Here is an 18,218-nt window from a genome sequence, read left to right as displayed (position 1 = left end):
AGCTGGCTGAAGTCTCAAAGCACTGTGCTGTGCTCAAGTTAATCCATCCTGATCTCCCCAGGACCTATTAGCTCAGCCACTGTATTACCGTAATGCAGCTACATGGTTCCCAGATCAGGCTATCTTGTGTCTAGCTTAAAGAGCAGGGAGAGTAGATATGCATTGCCTAAGGCTATCTTTGGGGCTTAAGGGGATTTGGCCTTCTTGGAAAGGCATTTGATTGATGAGCTTCCACAAAATCTGGTAGAGGAAACAATGCAGAGAGAAGAAATAATAAAACTCCAACTATTCTGTAGATAATGCCGCCAGATTTTCCCACTGAGAGTCACAATACCTGTTCCTTTTGCTTCAGCCAGTGTTGCAAGGATTAGAAGCAGTCTGATTGCATCTTGGTGGGAGCTTCACGCAGAAACAAAATATCCAGTATTTGTGTGCTGGGAGCAATGGTATGTACTGAAACAAAGATGGCAATCCTGTTTTCAGGGACATGTCAGCATGTACATGCCCTTGGAGATGATCCAAATAAATTAATTCTCACTCGAGAAATGCCAGTCTTGGCATCTTTTTCTATTTGGAGAGGATTTGCAGCAGCCTTTGCTGCTACATGTGCCTAGGCTAATTCCATCAGTAGAATGCTATAACCTGCTTTATGCATGTGACAGTACTTATATAGCTCCCCTCATCATAAGATTTTATCACCTGAGTAACAGTTCTCAAAATACAAGAATATTGCTTGTGTTTGTTGGTTGCCTTTAGATCAATAAGGCCTGTAGTATGAGCAAGTTCAGTTATTATCATGCATTGTGTAATTATTCAGGAAGCAAATACTACAATCACTGTAAAAGTCTCAGCATAATTGCTGTCAACAGTAAAATACAAAACCACAACTTTGCTTTGCCAGAAGCTAGTGATCTAGTCTGGTTAAACTATCACTCTTCTCAAAAGCACCATTTGCAGCTGTTTGTCACTGCTTCCCTCTTACTAAATTTTATTTTCTGTATTCACATTTAATACAGTTCTTAGAGGCTTGAATATAATCAAAATCCATTTACAGAAGTGCTAAAGTGAGTTGATCATTTTCTCTTGCCTGCTGCGGGGCAGGACTCTGCCCACTGGCCCCTGACCACAAGAACAGAAAACAGCCGCCTGAGGAGCACATGCAGGAGAGCAGGACCTGGAGATTGAGCCCTGAGCAGTTAACATGTCTCCTGAGTTTGGCCAGAAGATCCAGGGTGCCAGAACCATTCTTCTGCTGGTCAGAGTCAACTCTTCTGTGTTTTGCAGTAGAAAGAGAAATAAATCAATAGCAGTTTATATTCCTGTGCTTCCTGTCATACGCAGTAACGTATCTGCTGTTACAGTGGTGGATCATCACAGCCAGCAATGTGGCAGAGCCGCAGTGTGGTGGAAGTGGAGCTGGTCTGTCATAACGTTATGAATATGGTGATGCAATGGCTTTAGGTGGTGACAAGACCAGGGCAGGAGGTTATTGATTAAGCTTCTATTGGGGCTGGAGAAAGAAGCAGTGCAACAGCTCCCAGGCTGAAAGCAATGGGCAAAATCATCAGGTATAAAGATCTGTGCCCAATGAAATTGCTAGCATGTTCCATCAGGTTATGAACTGGCAAGCGAGGGAAAACAGCAAGTTAAGCCTATGTGAAGAGGGGTGGAATAGCGGAAGCGCTCTTGACCAAAGCTGTCTGAAAAAAACATTAACAGAATAGGAGAGAAAAGGGACTTCTCAGTCGTGGGGAATAATATACCTTATTAGTGTTATTTACACCAGCTTTTTAATGTTTTCAAGTTATGTTTTTCTTCAAAACATTTTTGTTTCAGTTAGTGATGTTTTGCTTTAGGCAGGCCACTAAACTTCTGATCTGTTGTCAACTGGGAGGTTCCTGCTCAGGGCTGCAGATCAGGGAGTGCTTTGGGAACCACAGCCTTCTGATCCATGTGTCTCTCACTCTGAAAGGTGGAGGAGACCTATGGGTGCCAGGGGTTGAGTTCAAGAGCTGAGAGAAGCATACTGGGGATATACAATCTCCAGTGAAAAAGAGATTTGCAAACGGTAGCTCGCATGATTAGTGCTACCATTATTAGTTTAACAACAGCAGGTTGGTGGACATCACTTGCTGTCCTTCGGTTAGTCTCGAGATGCATATTGGTCCCAAATCTTTTTTGTATAGGCAGGCTCCCATCTGGGAGAAGTTGGGAAGCTTCTCCATGTCACTGTATAGGAAGCGTCTCTCACGCTTCAGGTGTTAACCCCTCGGCAGGGTTGGGGTTGGATCCCGGGATGGGCTCGGCGATGTTTGCTCCCGAGAAGTGCTGTCTGCGGGAGCCTGCTGGGAGGTGGTGTTGGAGGGTGCCGGAGCTGCGCGGGGAGGGGCACAGTGCAACACAAGATGTTGGTTATGAAAATATAAAAAACAATACAAAATACATATGACACAATACATACAATACCATAAATACTGTACAATAAAACACAACACATACAATAAGACAATGAATACAAAATGATACACACAATACATACGAAACCATACAATACAAACCATATAATAGAAACCATTTAATACATAAAATATAAGACAAGAACATTACAACAGAAAATACATTTACAATGCAAACTATATTATACACAGTCAACACGATACAATAATACCATACCATACATACCATACCGTGCAATACATACCTACAATACAAAACAAAATACAATAAAATACATACAATACAAAACATACCACGCCACCGCATACAAAACACAATACAATACGTACCATACCATAGAATACACTCAACACATACAATACATACACTACGTGTACAGTACGAAATACAATACATACAATAGATACAATACAACACATATTTAATATATTTGGCATATACATATACATTTTGCATATATATATGTATATATACACATGTAAAAATAGTATATAGTCCATATTGCATTGATTTCCAGGGGATTTGTGTTATGCAGCCCTGAAAACCAGTTTATTAATGGTCTGTATAAGTGTCACGGTTTAAAGCTGGGCCAGCTATTAACCAGGTGGCAGATGCTCTCTGTTAACCCTCTCCCCCCTCCTAAGGGAAAGGGAAAGGGAAAAGGGAGAGAGACTTATGGGTTGGAAAGTTAAAACAGTTTTAATAAACTATAGTAATGAAAAAGAGTATAATAACAATAATAATAGAAATAACCAAATATATACAAATATGTACAAAACCAAGATCAAGAGCGTGGAAATCCTCCTCAGGCAAAGTTGCTCCCCCCAGTACAGGCAGAGGGGAAAATGCAGTACCTCCCCCCAGCACAGGCAGAGGGGAAAATGCAATAGCTCCCCCCAGCACGGGCAGAGGGCAAAATGCAATAGCTCTCACTGCCATCACACCTGCAGGCTTTTAACTGCAGAATTGGCAAAGCTGGTACCAATCAGTGGGAGACAGGAGGGCCCCTCCCTCCTGGGCCCCACCTCCAGGAGGCAGTGGGTTAGTGATAAACAGGAAAGTAAGAATGACATGTATGGGATGGAATACCTCGTTGGTCAATCTTGGGTCACCTGCCCTGTCTGCTCCTCCCTGCAAGTGCGACCCCCCTTTGGCTCTTCACTCATAAGCAGTGAGGAATTTAGCAGTGACCTTGGTTTCTCTAAGACTAATTGGCCTGGTTTGGGCCAAACCAGGACATTCCACCCCTTATTCCATACCATTCACGTCATACTCAGATCACCACTACCTTTTCATTTTCAAATATATATACACATATCACTAGTTTATGATTCATCTCTACACAAAAAGTTCATTAAGTTCATTTGGTTCAGGATTGTGGGTTTCCATCTGGCTAGCAGTCTCTCAGCAGTCTCTCTGGCTAGCAGTCTCTCTTTTGTCATGGTTCGTGCCCACGGGTTGCAGGTTAAAGATGTCAGACTCAAGGAGGTTACTGGACGCCACTTGATGAAGCTAGCTCCGGTCTCATCACCACTGTCTTAACCTGAAAGACACTTATGCAGCAACAACATACAGTTCAGAATTAAGTAGTCTCACCCAGAATCAGATCACCTTCAGGGACACATCGGACTTCACCATCTTGCAACATCACCCACCAAGTACATCCAGGTCCCTGAGCAAAAGCAATCCCACGAATGGGTTTACCTTTGCCCGTTACAGGAAGAATCCAGACAGTTTTTCCCAATAGATTCCTTTCATGCACCACAGGGACTTTATCTCCTTCTATTGTATGTAGAAGGTCTGACTGAGCAGGGCCAGCTCGATTGATAGATCCCCTGGTGTTAACTAACCAGGTAGCTTGTGCCAGATGCTTATCCCAGTTTTTAAAGGTTCCACCCCCCATTGCTTTCAGGGTAGTTTTTAACAGCCCATTATACCGTTCAATTTTCCCAGAGGCTGGTGCATGATAGGGGATGTGATATACCCATTCAATGCCATGCTCTTTGGCCCAGTTGTCTATGAGACTGTTTTTGAAATGAGTCCCATTGTCCGACTCAATTCTCTCTGGCGTGCCGTGTCGCCACAAGATTTGCTTTTCGAGGCCCAGAATAGTGTTCCGGGCAGTGGCATGGGGCACAGAGTATGTTTCCAACCATCCGGTGGTCGCCTCCACCATGGTAAGCACATAGCGTTTACCCTGGCGGGTTTGAGGGAGTGTGATATAGTCAATTTGCCAGGCCTCCCCATATTTATATTTCAACCACCGTCCCCCATACCACAAAAGGTTTTAACCGTTTGGCTTGCTTAATTGCGGCGCATGTTTCACAATCATGGATAACCTGTGCAATAGAGTCCATGGTTAAGTCCACCCCTTGGTCACGAGCCCATCTGTATGTTGCATCTCTTCCTTGATGACCTGAAGTGTCATGAGCCCACCGAGCTAAAAATAGTTCACCTTTATGTTCCCAGTCCAAATCTATTTGGAACACTTTAGCAGCTTGATCCGCTTGTTGGTTGTTTCGATGTTCCTCAGTTGCCTGACTTTTAGGTACGTGAGCATCTACATGACGTACCTTCACGACTAGTTTCTCTAGCCGAGCAGCAATATCTTGCCACAATTCAGCAGCCCAAATAGGTTTACCTTTGCGCTGCCAGTTGCTTCGCTTCCACTGCTTTAACCATCCCCACAAGGCATTTGCTACCATCCATGAGTCAGTATAAAGATACAGCCTTGGCCACTTTTCTCGTTCAGCAATGTCTAAAGCCAGCTGGATGGCTTTTACCTCTGCGAATTGATTTGATTCACCTTGTCCTTCTGTGGCTTCTGTGACTCGTCGTATGGGACTCCATACAGCAGCTTTCCACTTCCGATGCTTTCCTACAAGACGGCAGGATCCATCGGTGAACAGGGCATACTGCTTCTCATCCTCTGGTAGTTCATTATATGGTGGGGCTTCTTCAGCACGTGTCACCTCCTTTTCTGGTGGCATTCCGAAGTCTTTGTCTTCTGGCCAGTCCATGATCACTTCTAAGATTCCTGGGCGATTAGGGTTTCCTATTCGAGCCCTCTGTGTAATTAATGCAATCCATTTACTCCATGTAGCATCAGTTGCATGATGGGTAGTGGGAACCTTACCCTTGAACATCCAGCCTAGTACTGGTAATCGAGGTGCCAGGAGAAGTTGTGCTTCAGTACCAATTACCTCTGAGGCAGCTCTAACTCCTTCATATGCTGCCAGTATCTCTTTTTCAGTTGGGGTGTAATTGGCCTCAGAACCCTTGTATCCTCGACTCCAGAATCCTAGGGGTCGACCTCGAGTCTCCCCTGGTACTTTCTGCCAGAGGCTCCAGGTAGGACCATTCTCTCCAGCTGCGGTGTAGAGCACATTTTTAACATCTTGTCCCGTACGGACTGGTCCAAGGGCTACTGCATGCACAATCTCTTGTTTAATCTGTTCAAAAGCCTGTCGTTGTTCAGGGCCCCACTGAAAATCATTCTTCTTTCTGGTCACTTGATAAAGAGGGCGTACAATCTGGCTGTAATCTGGAATATGCATTCTCCAGAAACCCACAACGCCTAAGAAGGCTTGTGTTTCCTTTTTGTTAGTTGGTGCGGACATAGCTGTTATTTTGTTGATCACCTCTATCGGGATCTGGCGACGCCCATCTTGCCATTTAATCCCTAAAAACTGGATCTCCCGGGCAGGTCCCTTGACCTTGCCTCTTTTTATGGCAAAACCAGCTTTCAGAAAAATTTGGATTATTTTCTCCCCTTTGTCAAAAACTTCTGCTGCTGTATCTCCCCACACAATGATGTCATCAATGTATTGCAAATGTTCTGGAGCTCCACCCTTTTCTAGTGCAGTCTGGATCAGTCCATGGCAAATAGTAGGACTGTGTTTCCACCCCTGGGGCAGTCGATTCCAGGTGTACTGGATACCTCTCCAGGTAAAAGCAAACTGTGGCCTGCACTTTGGTGCCAAGGGAATAGGGAAAAATGCATTAGCAATGTCTATGGTGGCATACCACTTGGCTGCCTTTGACTCCAGTTCGTATTGAAGTTCTAGCATGTCTGGCCCAGCAGCACTCAGCGGTGGCGTCACTTCATTTAGGCCACGATAGTCCACAGTTAATCTCCATTCTCCATCAGACTTTCGCACTGGCCATATAGGACTATTAAAGGGTGAACGAGTCTTGCCAATCACTCCTTGATTTTCTAATTGTCTAATCAGTTTATGAATGGGGATCAGGGAGTCTCGATTGGTGCGATATTGTCGTCGGTGCACCGTGGCAGTAGCAATTGGCACCTGTTGTTCTTCAACCTTCAGCAACCCCACAACAGAAGGATCTTCTGAGAGGCCAGGCAAGGTAGACAGCTGTTTAATGTGCTCAGTCTCTACAGCTGCTATACCAAAGGCCCATCTATACCCTTTTGGGTCCTTGAAATACCCTCTCTTGAGGTAGTCTATGCCAAGGATGCACGGAGCATCTGGGCCAGTCACAATGGGGTGCTTTTTCCATTCATTTTTAGTTAGGCTCACTTCGGCCTCCAATACAGATAACACTTGAGATCCTCCTGTTACTCCTGAAATACTGATAGGTTCTGCCCCTTTATGATCCGATGGCATTAGGGTGCACTGTGCACCAGTGTCTACCAAGGCTCGATACCTTTGTGGTTTTAATGTGCCAGGCCATCGAATCCACACAGTCCAATAAACTCGGTTGTCCCTCTCCTCCACCTGGCTGGAGGCAGGGCCCCCCTAATTAAGAAATGGATTCGTGCTGCTCACAGGGACTGGACCTTCATTTCTCCTATTCACACTTGGGAAAAAGTGATTTGAGGCCCATCTCCCCTGACTGGGGTCCTGCTCACTGGTAACTGGAGCAGCCATCCTCCTAGAAAAATTCTCTCTGGTATTTCTTTTAGCTTGCAACTCACGTACTCGTGCCTGTAGGGTACTGGTAGGTTGTCCATGCCATCTGCTCATGTCCTCCCCATAACCACGCAGGGCAAACCACAGGATACCTCGTGATGTGTTCTGTTTCCTTTGAGCCGGTCCTGTAGGAGAGCGTTTTCTCCTAACGGCTGCAACGCGCGCCTGTGTAGGTAGAGAGTCAAGTTTATTCTCGATCATGGACAGTTTGTCTGACAGTTGTTTAAATGAGTCCTTGTTCTCCTTAGTCAGTTTTTCCACAGCCGAGATGCGTGCCTGCAGTGGGGAAGAAATACTATCTTCATACTGTCGCATACAGTTAGCCATTTCGCCCACAGTAGAATGTGCCATATCATCTTCTCCCCATACTAATATTGACAATGTATGGGTATATGTCGGTGGAGCATTCTTCACAACCTTCCGGAACATGGATTGGTTGCATTCCACTTCATCAGGATCTACAGGATCTACAATGTCCCGTGGGTGTCTATAAATGATCTCTTGCACAGCCAGTTCTCTAAGGTAGTTAATACCTTTTTCTATAGTGGTCCATTTGCTTAGGTGACTCATAACATCATCTTTATAGGGATATCTGCTCTATACAGCTGACAAGAGTCGCCTCCAGAGACTGACAGTGTTTGACATTCTTGCGAGCGCCTTATCAATACCACCATCTCTGGACAGGGATCCCAACTGTCTGGCTTCTCTGCCATCTAATTGCATGCTATCTGCCCCATTATCTCAGCATCGGAGCAACCAGGTAATAATAGGTTCACTGTCATAACGGCTGAAGTCTTTCCTTATATTTCTCAGGTCCTTCAGGGATAAGGAGTGGTAGGTTATCTCTACGTCCGAGTCCTCCTCCTGTGATAGTTCTGCTTTAGAAGGACCTTTCTTCTGTGATGGGTCTGCTTTAAAAGGACGATCGAGGAAACCCCCATCTGTGTCAGGCCCTAACTCTGCCTGAGAAGGGCCCTCACCTGGGTCATATGATGGCTCTGCCTTAGAAGGCTCTGAGTCATCATCCTTCACTTCACGAGCTGATTTCTTTTGGTATTTCTTCCTGGTTACAGGAGCAATTGGTAGAGATTCGATAGATGCTGGGGTCTGAGTAGATGCAGTGGCTGTCTTGGGAGTGCTGAGAGTCTGAGTAGCTGCAGTGGCCATCTTGGGGGGTGTAGCAGCTGTGGTACAGGCTGCCGAGGCTTCAGTGGGTTTAGTGGCTGTAGCGGCAGTACACACTGTAGGATCTGAGGTGGCTGCATAACACCTACAACTGTCCCTGCACCGATATTTAATCTTATCCCACATCAGAAACACATTCAGGACAACCAAAAATAAAAACATGCCACCTAGACAGCACCATCCTAATTTTGCAAAATCTAGTGGAATCAGCTTGGCAGAAAAGGAGAAGGTACTATTTCCCAAAGTAAAACTGGAAGTGTAATCATTAACAGAATCTGCTAAAGGACGCCTGGAGCGCGCAGATGAAGTTGCTGCTACTGATTCGCGATTAAAGCTGCCCATCATTGTGCCATAGAGATAAGAGATCGGAATAGGAACTGCCCAGTTTATCACAGCATAAATCAGTATCAAACCCCATACCAAAACAATACATTTCGACCAGCGCCCACTGCTAAACTGCATGTAAACATTCATAAGAAGCAAGCAATAACACAGTGCCCATGGCAGGTAGGGCATCATTGCAATACTCAATTGTGAAAGAAACTCCATAAAAAGATGAGATAACACAGCATTCAAAAATGACATCACCATCTTCACTATCTGTTTTAACTTTCCAACCCCTCGTAAATCTCAAAGGAAAAAATCTGATATTCTCTCATCTGAGCTCTCCGGGTCTCCTCCCACCAGAGCCAGGATTCAACTTATCAGAGCAACCTGTTGGAGCTTCTCTCGTGCCCCACGTTGGGCACCAATAAATCTGTCATGGTTTAAAGCTGGGCCAGCTATTAACCAGGTGGCAGATGCTCTCTGTTAACCCTCTCCCCCCCACTAAGGGAAAGGGAAAGGGAAAAGGGAGAGAGACTTATGGGTTGGAAAGTTAAAACAGTTTTAATAAACTATAATAATGAAAAAGAGTATAATAACAATAATAATAGAAATAACCAAATATATACAAATATGTACAAAACCAAGATCAAGAGCGTGGAAATCCTCCTCAGGCAAAGTTGCTCCCCCCAGTACAGGCAGAGGGGAAAATGCAGTACCTCCCCCCAGCACAGGCAGAGGGGAAAATGCAATAGCTCCCCCCAGCACGGGCAGAGGGCAAAATGCAATAGCTCTCACTGCCATCACACCTGCAGGCTTTTAACTGCAGAATTGGCAAAGCTGGTACCAATCAGTGGGAGACAGGAGGGCCCCTCCCTCCTGGGCCCCACCTCCAGGAGGCAGTGGGTTAGTGATAAACAGGAAAGTAAGAATGACATGTATGGGATGGAATACCTCGTTGGTCAATCTTGGGTCACCTGCCCTGTCTGCTCCTCCCTGCAGGTGCGACCCCCCTTTGGCTCTTCACTCATAAGCAGTGAGGAATTTAGCAGTGACCTTGGTTTCTTTAAGACTAATTGGCCTGGTTTGGGCCAAACCAGGACAATAAGAATCAGAAAATACCAAAGCCTAATACTGTGTCGTATAAAATAGCTGAAGAAGATAACGCAATGGAATGGGGGCCATTGCAGAGGAACACAGGGTTCCTTTCTCCAGGCCTGGATGCCTTTGAGCATTTAGAAACACTAGAGGGAGTTTAGAGGAGAACAAAGGTGAAATAATAAACTCTCAGGGGCTGATCCATGACTTAAAAGCAAACTGTTGCAACTTTCCAGCCTGTCAGTCTCTCTCCCTTTTCTCTTTTCCTTCCCCTTCTGAGGGGGAGAAGGGTTAATAGAGAGCATCTGCCATCAGTTTAACAGCCAGCCCAGCCTTAAACCATGACACAGGCATGGGGCATCGACCACCTCTTTGGGGAGCCTGTTGCAGTGTCTGACCATCCTCTTGGTAAAGAAATGGTTCCTAATGTCCAGTCTGAACCTCCCTTGGCGCAGCTTTGAAACATCCCCACGCGTCCTGTCGCTGGACCCCAGGGAGAAAGGATCAGCACCTCCCTCTCCATTTCTCCTCCTCAGGAAGCTGTAGAGAGCAATGATGTTGCCCCTCAGCCTCCTTGTCTCTAAACTAGACAATCCCAGAGTCCTCCAGTTGTTTGGCATCCATCTGCCGAGCATCTGCTGAAGGTGAGTCCTTTCCAAGTGGAGGAGAAGAAATGCCAGCACCAAGGCTGGATCCAGAAGAGCCGGAAGAAAGCCTGTGCCTGAGGGCAGCAGCATGGTCACCTTTCCCTGGCTGCTTTCCAGACAGGCAGGCAGCCGCATGTGCTGGTGCCTGGGGTTGTCCGTCCCCAGGTGCAGGGACTTGGTGCTTCCCCTTGCTGAACTTCTCGGGGCTCCTGCTGTGGCAGGGTGAGACCCCAGGGTGACGCAGAGAGCAGCACCCAGGCGTGACTGCGCGCAGGAGGAGGGATTTGGGCGCCGCTGTAGCAAGGCTGCACCCAGCAGTGCAGGCTGGTAGCAGAGCAGAGCCCCAGGGCATGGGGGCAGAGGGTGTGGTGAGGAGGAGACCAGGCCTGGGGTGACGAGCGGTGGGCCACAGGCTGGCCCTGGAGACCCCTCGTCTGGAAACGTCTGCCCCGGGACCAGCTGCAGAGATGGAGGCCTGGAGCTGGGCAGCGCGTGCCTTTGGGGGGAACAACAAAATAGCACCTGGCACACGTAGAAGGACCCCTCAGTGTTAGCACCCCACCCCTCCCGGCAAAAAAAGCAAAAAAGGTGCATACCCCAGCTGATGGCCCGGTTGTGGTCTGGCCGTCCCTCGAGGCACCGCCCAGGCTCACCGAGGCAGTGCGGGCCTCTTGCTGGCTTCAGAGGCCTCGGAGCCGCTGGTCTTCCTCTTTGGGGGTCGCCGTGGCCCCCCAGGGGAGCGTGCCCTGCCCTGGGTGGAAGTGGAGGGCCTGGGCACTGCCTCCCCTGGGTCCTCCTGGGGCTCTCCTCGCTCCGCAGGGATGGCATCTGGAGCAGAGGGGTGGCTGCCGGGACCCCCACCTACGGCAGCAGAGGAGGCGGCGGGGAGCTCCTCTGGGCTGGATCTCCCAGGGCTGCCCAAGGGGGCTGGGCCGGGGCTGGGAGACCCTCGTCGGGAGGCAGCAGGGCCAGGGGCACCCGTGGGGCTGCCCTCCCGTCCCCCGGCAGCACGGGCGTCCTGCCCGCCAGACAGACGGCCGGCCTCTGCCCTGCGCCGCCGCACAGCCACACGTGCACGCTGCTGCTCGAGCGTGGCCGTGCGATGCTCTAGGGACACCCCCGGCATCCCGCCCCGCAGCCCTGCATCCATGAGGAGCTCCTCGAACTCCCGATGGACCCAGGGCTGCGGGGTCTGGAAGAGCGGCAGGTTGCCCCAGAGCTGGCTCAGCCAGTTCGGGGGCTGGAAGCCGCTCCCAGGACCCCTGGGCACCCCTTCTGCAGCCCGCCGCCGGGGTGCTCCAGGCCCATGGAGGTGGTGGGCGGCTGCATACCCAGGAGCTGCTCCCCTCCGGCGGACGATGACTGATGGTGCCGTGGGTGATGTGATGACGTGCTCCCTGTAGTCATCGTCAGCCCGCACCGAGTGCAGGATGGAAGAGATCCTCCTCTTGCAGAGGGGGCACTCGGGCTTGCTCTCAGCCCACTGCAGGATGCAGGCATAGCAGAACTTGTGGAGGCACAGCATCACAAAGCTGGCCTCCTCCCAGCTGCCCAGGCAGATGGGACAGCGGTCCTCCAGCTCTGTGGCCATGCTCTCCACTGGCTGCGGTGGTCTGGGGGGAGCTGGGGATGTTGAGACGCTCCCTCACACCGGCACTGCAGCAGCCCCTGTCACGCTAGAAAGGAAAGAGAGGGCCCAGTCATGGGCTGGCCCGGGGAGGGCTGCAAGATATGCCCAGGTCCCCCAGGAAGGAAACCCTCCCAGCTCCCCAGGGTGAGGTGTCCCCTCCCAGCTCACCTCTGCTGCCGTGAGCGTGCCTCCTAGGTGCCCCGGCTGCCTGAACCTGGCAGGGCTGGGGCTAATCCTGTGATGGCTCTGGGGTCTAGGACCAAGAGCTGCAAGAAAATCTCTCCCGTCTGGACACCAGCACCGAGCTTGTGCTCAGCACTCCAGCCTCGCAAGCTGCTCAGCTGGAGTGTGGGCACCAGCCGGCTGGGTGGGACTCGGCACCTGGATACAAGCTGTGAGGGATACCAGGTCACAATCCATCGCTCAGGGACATTAGAGTCCATTGCTAGGAGACCTCACAGTCCGTTGCTTGGAGACATCTCAGTCCATCCCTGTGAGGATCGTGAAACTCTGGAGTGAGTTGTCCAGAGGTGTTGTGAGATCCCTGAGCCTGGAGGTCTTCAAGATCTGAGTGGCCAAAACCCAGAGCACAACTGTCACAAGCCCATGAAAGGATGCTTGCTCAAGTCCTGCAAGAGGGTTGCTTCCACTGGTGGAAGAGGAACTTCCGCTGGTGACAGAAGCACGTGCAGAGAAAGTCAGCTTGTCAGTATTGTCCCTTCCCCCTTGTAGTGCTGATGTGGCTTGTGCCTGCACCCAGCTGCCCTAAAATCCAGCTAAAACCATCCTCTTGCCTTTCTCCTTTGGACACTACATCTCCACAGATCAGACGCCTCACCCAAGAAAATACAGCAGAGTTACCTCCCATGACTTTCACACGATGGTCCTGCTAATATTTAATGGCATAGCGTTTGCCGTTTGTGCAACAGCCTTGCACTGTTGGCTCCACCACAACCCTGACGTCCTGTAGCAGGACTACTGCCTACCCGTTTTGCATTTTACACTGACCTCTGTTCATAACTGTAGTATATCACATATGTCTTTATTAAATGTCATGTGCTCCTTTTTAGTCCTTTTCCCAGTCTAGACAGGCAGTCCTTTTTTCTTGTCCTGTCCTCCAAAAACCAGGCAATCTTTTTCAGCCAATTTTGTAGGTGCACCCTTTATTCTGTCATCAAAATTGTAACAGAAAATAATGTATATAGAGAGTACTCGAGTACAGACCACTGTAGGCATCAATGGAACATCAAATTACTGATGGCACCTTTCTGAATACAACTTTTTGGCTAAGTATGAATCAAACATAATACACATCATATGTCCTTAATTTGCTCATCATGAGGAAGAAAGTTAGACTGGCATGAGACAGAGAACACAGAATGATAATGAAAGTCTGTTACCATGTTGAAAATAAGGACTATTTTCATTATGTTTTCAACATACTTTAACCTTAAAGAAAGGCAGAAATAAACAGCGCTGAAGTAATCAAGGGGGTGGAACATCTCCCTTATGAGGAGAGGCTGAGGGAGCTGGGTTTCTTTAGCTTAGAGAAGAGGAGACTGAGGGGTGACCTCATTAATGCTTATAAATATGTAAAGGGCAAGTGTCATGAGGATGGAGCCAGCCTCTTCTCAGTGCCATCCATTGACAGGACAAGAGGCAATGGGTGCAAGCTGGAACACAGGAGGTTCCACATAAATATGAGGAAAAACTTCTTTACGGTGAGGGTGACCGAACACTGGAACAGGCTGCCCAGAGAGGTTGTGGAGTCTCCTTCTCTGGAGACATTCAAAACCCACCTGGGCGTGTTCCTGTGTGATATGGTCTAGGTAATCCTGCTCCTGCAGGGGGATTGGACTAGATGATCTTTCGAGGTCCCTTCCAATCCCTAACTGTGATTCTGTGATTCTGTGATTCTGTGAATCCATCACTGTTTGTATACACAATTGCAAAGCTCTTGCACTGTAGTGGCCAGTACTTCCACAGCCAAGGAATGTAGAAGTTCATTTTCAGTGAATTCCAGTGAATTTAATGTGTTCCAGTGAATTTAATGTGCCCCTGCATTGGGGCTGGCCCCGCTTCAGGACCAGCTGTGTCTTTAACCTCTTTCAGTCTCTCCTGGGGCATTTAGGTGATGGGGCTCCCATCTCCACCCCCTTATAGCAAAACCTTGTAGCTCATCCCTCCCTCTCAGGGAAGCAGCCTCTCCCCTCCCAGTGCATTTGCCTCACGGGCTCAGTCTGGCACAGCTGCCTTGCGAGAGGCAAAGTCCCTTGGGAGCTGTGACTGCACTGATCCCCAAACAGGCTTTTCGTAATAGCAGCCTTAATTTCTCTAGAGGTTACCGCAGCGAACAGCCCATGCTCCCAGTGGGAGGATGGCTCCTCTAGTTCTGTATTTGGGGGGTGGTGGGCTGTTCTTGGATGCCCCATTCACCCAGGGGCAGGGTGCTGGGGCTGGGTGGGGAGCAAAATGCCTTCCTCATCCGTGCCCACCTTCAGCAGGACTCAGGCTTCTCTGGCCCTGCGTTAGCGCAAAGATGTCGGTAACCCTGGCACCTTCAGCTGCAGCGGGTGAAGCGTCACATTGTCAAAAATGGGAGCCTGAGTTAAAACTTCTCAGGCCAGTGCCATTTCCAGAAGTTGCGGGTGCCTTGTTGCTCCCCCGGGGTGCACTTTGCAGTACAGAGCCACGGTCATACAGCATGGCAGTGTGAAAGCTGGAAACAACTGCTGGCAGCGGCGCACATACTGTACCAACTAACCCGGTCCAGCCTCACAAGTGCAGGGATGGTTCCTCAGGAGCCATTGTGTGGTTCTGGAGCAGCAGCAGGAACAGCCCGGCGCTCGCCTGCACTCAGCAGGGTTGGGGTTGGTTCCTGGGATGGGCTCGGCTGTGTTGGCTCCCGAGAAGTGCTGTGTGCGGGAGCCTGCTGGGAGGTGGTGTTGGAGGGTGCTGGAGCTACGCGGGGAGGGGCGCAGTGCAACACAAGAAGTTGGTAATGAAATTATAAAATACAATACAAAATACATATGACACAATACATACAATACCATAAATACCGTACAATAAAACACAACACATACAATAAGACAATGAATACAAAATATGATACATACAACACAATACATATGAAACCATACAATACAAACCATATAATAGAAACCATTTAATACATAAAATATGACAAGTACATTACAACGGAAAATACCTTTACAATGCAAACTACATTATACACAGTCGACATGATACAATAATAGCACACCATACAATACACACCATACCGTGCAATACATACCTACAATACAAAACAAAATACAATAAAATACATACAATACATAGAATACAAAACATACCACGCCACAGCATACAAAACACAATACAATACATACCATACCATAGAATACACTCAACACATACAATACATACACTACGTGTACAGTACAAAATACAATACATACAATAGATACAACACATACCGTCCCATACAATACCTGCAATACAATGAATACCATACACTATAAACCATACAATGCCATATACATAATGCAATGCATACCATAAAATAAAATAACCCCTCCCCATACAATACATATTGTGTGGGATATATTTAATATATTTGGCATATACATATACATTTTGCATATATATATGTATATATACACATGTAAAAACTAGTCCACATATGGACTAGTATATAGTCCATATTGCATTGATTTCCAGGGGATTTGTGTTATGCAGCCCTGAAAGCCAATTTATTAATGATCTGTATAAGAATCAGAAAATACTAAAGCATAATACTGTGTCGTATAAAATAGCTGAAAAAGATAACGCAATGGAATGGGGGCCATTGCAGAAGAACACAGGGTTCCTTTCTCCAGGCCTGGATGCCTTTGAGCATTTATAAACACTAGAGGGAGTTTAGAGGAGAACAAAGGTGAAATAATAAACTCTCAGGGGCTGATCCGTGACTTAAAAGCAGACGTTAAACTATAAGTCCAGACTATGTATATCAACAGCCAATAGATGTGCACAAAGTCTTTAGTTCCTGTTCTCAAAAAAGTCATGGCAACACAGGTATTTTAAAAGCCTGGTAGCTGAAAATGTGAACGAGCAAATGCCAAAAATATTTATGTAAGCAAAACTCTATTGGACAAGAGCCAATAACAGTTAAGGCAACATCCATGGCTTCTAAATATTGTATGAGGCTGGAAGGAATTGTTGATATTTTCTCGTTTTCTGTAAGAATGATGAGATTACTTTAAAAAAGAAGATTTCTAGCTTCTTTCATCATATAACGTTTAGGGCAGTAAAAAATACAAAAACTGGAGAAAGGCAAACAATGTTGATTTGATGGTATTGGAAGGTAGTAGGGTGGAATAGCTCCAGTTGGCAGGGACCTGTGACGATCGTCTAGTGCAACTGCCTGAGCAGTCCCGGGCTGACCGAGAGTTAAAGCCTGTCATGAACGGCATTGTCCAAATGCCTCTTTTGAAGGCACTCACAGGCTGTCCTGGTTTGCACTAAAACAGAACCAGTTTTCCTTTCAGTGATTTTTCCTCACAGTTAAGTTTTTTTACTGAGCAGTTTGTGATGACTTCTTCCAAGTAACTGGCCTCAGATGATCCCATGACTCTGGCTCATCAGTATGGATAACAAGTTTACCTTACCTTGATCTGAGTGAAATTTCATCTGCCACAGCATTACTCAATTTCCCAGCTCATTCTGTCTCTCAGCAGCTTCTTAGAGGGTAATATTTTTTTTAGTTGAATGTCATGTGCAAAAATTTACCAGCTTGCTGTGAGTTTTCTCCTTCATCCTTTGTCTTTCTCTCTTCACACAATATATGAAACTGTTGGTCCCTCTACACATGCCTGGGAGGATCTCATTTCATCAATAACAGGGGCAGATATTTACAATATCATTAACATACATATTTACAATAAGATTAATATTAAGGTGCTTCCTCCTGGGACATGTATGCACTGCAGGTCTCATTGGATATTGTAGAGGTTTGGTTGAGTGAGAAGGGGCACGATCCTGTGTCAGTCACTGAGCAGTCTGAGCAACCCAGGCTTTGAGCAAGGGTTAAGCCCAGAGCTAGCGACCTTGCACTCCCCTTGCACGGTGCAGAACAAAGAACCTCGTGGTGCCTGCTTCGCGGGAAGCAAAACTACGTCCGGGAGGGGGGGGGCGGACACGGCTCTGAATATGTAAACCTATGGACCAATCACAAGTGCGATCGGGGCGCGTGAATAACATATGCATAGTCTATATAACCACTGCTTTCTTTGTTAATAAACAAGAAGCTTCCATACTCACATTGAGATTGCGTAGCTTACTCAGGACCGTTCCCCAGCACCTGCGAGCGCGCCTCCCCCCGGTTTTCCCCTTACTACAGGATCTGGCATAATAGACTGCGAAATGTGAAAGCAAGGCAGAGTGATGATCTTCATTACTTAAAAGAGCCCAGTTCCTGTAAAAGCCTGTTGTCTGCCACAGAAGTGTCTTGCAGCTCTCTATTTCTGCTTTTCACAGTTCAGCTGCCCAAAACTCAGGTCATGTAATATCAAATTCCTCCCAAGTATCCTAACACATGGTGATGGGGCAAATGCACAGCACAAGGGGGAGCAGACCCTCACTGGACACCAGCTGGCAGGCAGCTGGGAGGGAGAGGGTCTATGAGACGTCTACAAGGAAGGCACTGGCTGGGCTGAGAAGCAGGAGGGGAAAAGATGGAGTGGGTAATTAGAAAGAAAAAGGGAGATAAAAAGGATCCCTGTGAAGATTTATATGGGTCAGGTAAACATCGAGATATAAGGGACTGGGTGAACCATTTGAAATGTAGCCTTCATTATTATTTTATCTGTCTTTACTCAGACTAATTTATTTTATGGATGTGGAGATCTGTTCCTGCTGACGTATCGAGACAAGTATCAGGCA

This window comes from Nyctibius grandis, chromosome Z (assembly GCF_013368605.1).
Source record: "Nyctibius grandis isolate bNycGra1 chromosome Z, bNycGra1.pri, whole genome shotgun sequence".
Taxonomy (NCBI): Eukaryota; Metazoa; Chordata; class Aves; order Nyctibiiformes; family Nyctibiidae; genus Nyctibius; species Nyctibius grandis.
Note: the sequence above shows the minus strand (reverse complement) of the source record.